This window comes from Sardina pilchardus, chromosome 5, assembly GCF_963854185.1.
Source record: "Sardina pilchardus chromosome 5, fSarPil1.1, whole genome shotgun sequence".
Lineage (NCBI taxonomy): Eukaryota > Metazoa > Chordata > Actinopteri > Clupeiformes > Clupeidae > Sardina > Sardina pilchardus.
In genome coordinates, this window is record NC_084998.1 from 32,421,325 (window position 1) to 32,427,545 (window position 6,221).

A 6,221-nucleotide genomic window follows, 5' to 3' on the forward strand; every position below is an offset into this window, starting at 1 on the left:
AGCTCTTCCACCAATCCACAGCCAACACACTGTTGTGTCCACCAGTAATTGGGCACCTAATTGGCCTGTTTGTGAAAATGTGGCCGGGAGTGATCACCTGTCAGGTGCAATGAAATTCTAAAGCCTGTGGGTGTGTTCATCCTCAGGTAACCACTTACAGTGCTGTCTATGCTGGGATTCACACAAACCTGTGATACATATTGAAGAAGTCCCACACACTGTCCATTATGCATGCAAAAAAACTGTTATTCACAATGTTTGGGTCATACAGACCTTCCAGACATTTACACAAACCCAAAATACATTGTATGAGGTCCAGAATGAACTGCTTTAGGCCGGTGCTGTAAGCTGCTGTAAGCGATATCAGTAGTACTTCCTCCCTCTCTGGTTATTGAATATCTCCATGGTGTGACTAGATTTGATTGGATTGTGGAGGGCCTGTCTGTACTCTGTGTTTTGTTGTTCTTATTTAATAAAAAGGTGTTGTCGCCATTCCGTGTGGTTGGTTCCAAATAAATTTCCAGGTCATTAAGCGGCCGACCAAGCGAGCGGGCCGAGTGGATCGGATCAGTGCCGAGCTCTGATGGTCTCTGCTGCCCGCCGACGCCCCAGACTCCTCTGGGAGGCCTGTTTGTGTTCTGACTGGAGGGGGAGGCTGCTCGCCTACTTGCCCCCCCCTCTCTCTCTCTCTCTCTCTCTCTCTCTCTCTCTCCCTCTCTCTCTCTCTCTCTCTCTCGCCTGCTTGTCTTGCGTCTCCCTCTTCTCTCTCTCTCTCCCTCTCTCTCTCCCTCTCTCTCTTCCCTGCCTATCTTCCCTCGCCACCCCCCTCTCTCTTTCTCTCTCTCTCTCTCTTCCTCTCTCCTTCTCTCCCACTCCAGGCCTACGCCCCAAAGCCACACAGCCTGGGCCCTCGTTTGCGCCCTCCAAGGACTGGGTGGTTTATGGAGATACCCATCACTGGGACATTTTATAACACTTATTTACAATAGCTGCTTACCAGGAGGGGCGGCCCAAGCCACATTCGAGAGGGAGAGCTATGGCTGGTATGAAGTGCCCGTGTTGTTTGCTCCATAGGGAGGGAGGATGGGAGGCCTAAGTGGAATCCTTACCAAAACAAGCTGCAAAAAAGCCCTGAATAGCTAGAATAGTTGTTATGGTATACGGGGAAGGTCTTTCTTTGACAACACTCCTACGTTTTTATAAGGCGTCTATAAGGTTTCTTATACGTTTATTTAAGGTCCTGCACAAACATGGCTGGTTTTGGTGGTAAAAAAAAATAATGCTAGAATAGAATAGAATATATACTTTTTTGATTCCGTGAGGGAAATTCAGTTCTCTGCATTTAACCCAATTTAACCGAATTAGTGAATACACAGCGAACACACAGTGAGGTGAATCACACAACCCAGAGCATTGAGCTGTCTGCCCAACCAGCGGCGCTCGGGGAGCAGTGAGGGGTTAGGTGCCTTGCTCAAGGGCACTTCAGCCGTGGACTGTTCGGGGATTGAAACGGCAACCCTCCGGTTACGAGCCCGAAGCCCTAACCAGTAGGCCACGGCTGCCCCAATAAGCTGCCAATAATGCTGGCTCCTTCATAAGCTAATAGGCTCCTTCACAATGTTGAAGCAGGCATCTTGCGTGGTAGCCCTGGCTGCTACGCTGGCCTTTGCCCCATAGCCTGGTATTATGGTCGGTGGGTATTATGGGTAGTTCCTTCATGCCAACTCAAGCTTCAGGTAACACTGGCCTGAGGCTGTGCCCGACCTGATTCAATACACTCTGGATGGGTGATCAGGGTGATCATGAATAGTATGAAAAATGAGTTAGAAATCTTAGTGCAATTTCTCGCTGCACACCTCTGTTTCACTGTGAAATGACTGAATTGTGTGTCTATTAGTTCTCCAGTAAGTAATGCCAGGAGCTGGGATGTGGTGTCTGTTTGGGGATACTGAAACATTTTTGAAATACTTCTGCTGAGTGGGGGAGCTGACACAGAGCTCGACTGAGCTGGCAGAGGAGAGGAGAGGAAAGAGGAGAGGAGAGGAGGGGAGCAGAGGAGAGCAGAGGAGAGGAGCAATAAAGAGGAGGGTTAGTGGAGAGGAGAGAAGCAGAGGAGAGGAGAGGAGGAGAGGAGAGGAGGGGAGCAGTAAAGAGGAGCAGAGGAGAGCAGAGGAGAAGAGCAATAAAGAGGAGAGGAGGGTTAGTGGAGAGGAGAGGAGCAGAGGAGAGGAGAGAAGCAGAGGAGGGGAGGGTTAGTGCAGAGGAAGTGTGGTGTAAGTGTAGTGTGTACGTGGTGTTAGTGAAGTGGTGTGGTGTTAGTGAAGTGTAGTGTAAGTGTGGTGAAAGTTAAGTGTAGTGTACTTGTAGTGTAATGTAAGTGCAGTGTAAGTGTGGTTACAGAATGGCAGACAATACAGTATATGTCAGCAAGCCATCTATAAACACACCTGGAATTATTTCTCTCATTTTTCAGTTGTATTATGTGAAACAACACTCTCTTTCTCTCTCTCTCTCACACACACACACTTCCCTTATTTGTCATGATATGAAACAAACAAATGGGTGATGCAAGCTGGAAGTTGGGGGGATGTGACCACTTGGCATTTTTGACATTTTTAAAGGCATTGTTTCAGAGAGAGTGAAAAAAGGAAGCTCTACTCTTCAAGACATTCCAGGCCTCCTCGGGCGCACAAGCCTTGAACAAAGGAGAGGGCTCACCGTGTGGCACTTGAGAATGGGAGGAAACTCACAATGTAAATTACAGCTCTTGTTTTGCCTCACGTGTAAACAAACCCTCTTGTATAATCCAGCGTCAAAGCAAAATGACCTAAATGCACTCACGTAGACAGAGCAAGCACGTCAGACAGAGCCTGCAGTGGTGCTACTCCTCTCCAAATGATTGTTTTTGTTTGCATACAGCTGAGGAGAAAATGGCTACTCTTCTCTTGGTTCTGGTAATGAACGAACATACAATTGTGTTTGTATTGTACGAAATAAGCGCATATAAACATACACACATCGTCTATTTGCCTGTAAAATGATGAAAATTGATTTTCAGTGCTTTGTGCAGAGAGAGGGAGATAGATAGATAGATAGATAGGGAGTGAGAGAGAGAAAGAGAGAGAGATAGAGAGAGATATAGAGAGATAGATAGATAGATAGATAGATAGATAAAGAGATAAAGAGATAAAGAGAGAGAGAAAGAGAGAGAGAGAGAGAGAGAGAGAGAGTTGGGCCAGTACAGAGAGCCCAAGCCCACATAGTTCTGGCGGCAGGCAGCAGGCTTTTGGGGCTGCACAGGAGCGTGGCGTGCAGAAACCCAATCCACATACCAGAGCCGCGCAAATATGGCTCCTGGAGAGCGGCTCCGTATTTCAACACACTCAGGGCGTCCGCAGAGACGAGCACATGCGGGAATGTAATCCGATGGGGGGGAGGGGGTGGATCCAGAGGCACACAAAGACATTCAGGAGGAATCTGTACTGTAACGGGACTCAGAATATCAGTACAACACATCACACACACACACACACACACACACCCCGGGTGTAGCCAGATAGCCTTAAGACACACATACACATACATTCCTGCGACCCCTCTCTTGTATGAGTGTGTATGTATGTATGTATGTACACACACACACACACACACACCCCATAGATCTCTTCTCCTATAACACACTCGGTTGCATGCAGGCCAGCAGCATTGGTAAAAGCATGTGGACAGAGAGGTGGAATGTGTTCATTTCCTCTCTGGTGCCTGCCTCAAACCTCTCAGCTCTCTTGCTGGTCTAGTACTCAGGTCTCATGTAGTCTCATGCTGGTCTAGTACTCAGGTCTCATGTAGTCTCCTACTAATACTCAGGTCTCATGTAGTCTCCTGCTGGTCTAGTACTCAGGTCTCATGTAGTCCCCTGCTGGTCTAGTACTCAAGTCTCATGTAGTCTCCTGCTGGTCTAGTACTCAGGTCTCATGTAGTCTCATGCAGGTCTAGTACTCAGGTCTCATGTAGTCTCATTCAGGTCTAGTACTCAGGTCTCATGTAGTCTCCTGTAGGTCTAGTACTCAGGTCTCATGTAGTCTCCTACTAATACTCAGGTCTCATGTAGTCTCCTACTAATACTCAGGTCTCATGTAGTCTCATGCTGGTCTAATACTCAGGTCTCATGTAGTCTCAAGCAGGTCTAGTACTCAGGTCTCATGTAGTCTCCTACTAATACTCAGGTCTCATGTAGTCTCCTACTAATACTCAGGTCTCATGTAGTCTCATGCTGGTCTAGTACTCAGGTCTCATGTAGTCTCATGCAGGTCCAGTACTCAGGTCTCATGTAGTCTCCTACTAATACTCAGGTCTCATGTAGTCTCCTACTAATACTCAGGTCTCATGTAGTCTCATGCTGGTCTAATACTCAGGTCTCATGTAGTCTCATGCTGGTCTAGTACTCAGGTCTCATGTAGTCTCCTACTAATACTCAGGTCTCATGTAGTCTCATGCTGGTCTAGTACTCAGGTCTCATGTAGTCTCATGCTGGTCTAGTACTCAGGTCTCATGTAGTCTTCTGCTGGTCTAGTGCTCAGGTCTCCCTGGAGTCTCCTACTAAAGTCACTCAGTTATTCAAGATACTCCGTTTTCTCTGTAATTCTGTACTCAGGTCTCATCATAGGGTGGAACACAGTAAGGTTTTGCTGCGATCTCCTGCTGGTCTCATCATCATGAGAGTACAGAGCTTCTGCAGAAACAGGAACTGGGAGAGGAAGAAGCCAGAAATGGATACACAGACACACACACAAACAGAACTGTTCCTAAGAAACCACCTGCTACAATCATAGTCATAACTTATCATCTCAATGTGATATACACTACACAAGGAGAGTGCCTGTGTTATTGTGTACCTGTATGTTATGGTATGGTATAATGCGATGTCAGACTGGGCTATTTCCCATCCAATTTTAACCTCCTTCAAAGATACAGGATTCATCATCTCATCAAATAATGTATTTTCATTAGGCACAATTGCACTACTGTTTTATGTTCCAGACTGATGCCTGTAGGCATCTACCTATTTTTTACAGTCTATGGCATCTACCTGTAGAACAGGTAAACAGAGTTAAAGGACAAAAACAGTGCTGGCTGCTGAGGCCTGGAAAAGGGCACTGGACTACTGAGGTTACATATGAGCAGCACAAGGCTGACTGAATAACACAGTCAGGATTACACAAACCATTCATGGGTTAGAAGACTTCAGGAAGGGCCAGGACCAGTAGAGACAGCTTCAGCTATGACAATATCTCCACCTAGTGGGCAAATATCATACTACAGTCAGGCAGCCAGTGTCTGACATTTAAATCCACACAAATAGCAAATATGGCTGAACTTTATTATAAATACTCAGTGTTAACACACATACTTGAAATAAGTCACATACACCCCCACATACTTAACACAGGCATTCGACCCCGTAAGAGACAGCTGAAGAGGCAAAGGAATGGTTGACAAGTTTGTTCAACAAACACACGTACTGCTTCACAGGTTTAACAGGATTTCAAAACATTGTGGCACTCGTTCAAGTAAGGAAACCATGTGAAAGTTCGGCGTTAAGTCTGATTCTCCCCATACACATAAATATAAACATACACGCCCTTCCTCCAACCACGCACACACGCACACACACGATTTAAAGCAAAAGATTAATGCCATGTCTAACAAAACGTCTTAAGATCTACAAAAAACAACAACAAAAAAAATCACCGTACTGGTACCCTCTCTTTAAATGGTATGATATATATATATAAAATAAATATATATCAGTAGTGAGAGTAACACTAGGGGCACGTTATTAGTGAACTACTCACAGACCCAACCCCCCAAGGACTGCTATGTCAGAGCAGACGAAGGCCACCAGATGTGTAATTCAGCCGCACGACTGGACTGCGGTCAGCGTTTGGGTTTGACGGCTGGGATGGGTGGAGTAGCACTCTGAGTTACACACCAAAAGTATGGAGACCATAGAGAAATCTCTCTGGGCTGAAGAGCCTCTCTTGGGTTTAAAAAGGACTCCTTCTCCTACACGGCTCCAGTTGACTGCTAGGTGGGGGTGGTAATGCGCTCAAAAACATCAGTAGTTAGTGACCTTTACACCAGGTTGCCTGTGGAGCCACACTGAACAGGGCCTAAAATGGCTGCCAAGGCATCAGGCGAGATGGGAGACATGCTCATCTCTC